Source organism: Penaeus monodon, chromosome 29, assembly GCF_015228065.2.
Source record: "Penaeus monodon isolate SGIC_2016 chromosome 29, NSTDA_Pmon_1, whole genome shotgun sequence".
NCBI classification, from domain to species: domain Eukaryota; kingdom Metazoa; phylum Arthropoda; class Malacostraca; order Decapoda; family Penaeidae; genus Penaeus; species Penaeus monodon.
Genome location: NC_051414.1, coordinates 31,711,212 through 31,711,453, shown reverse-complemented (window position 1 = coordinate 31,711,453; position 242 = coordinate 31,711,212).

Below are 242 nucleotides of genomic sequence, written 5' to 3'. Positions count from 1 at the left end.
TTGATTCACTCCTTCCCTCGTCGCTGCAAAAAATAACTTTGCGAAAAGAGCCGTTTTTTATCGTCTAGTCCACATTTGTCTATCACGATGTCCGTGGCAAGCTTTGAACAAAGTTTCCTATTACTGAAGCATGAAAACAGGTCAGTTAAAGCCAGGTTAAGGGAAAGACGAGCATTTCAACTGAAGGCGAGGTTGGAGATACAATAGGTTTAAAAAAAAAAGAAATCGCCAATTTTCTTGGA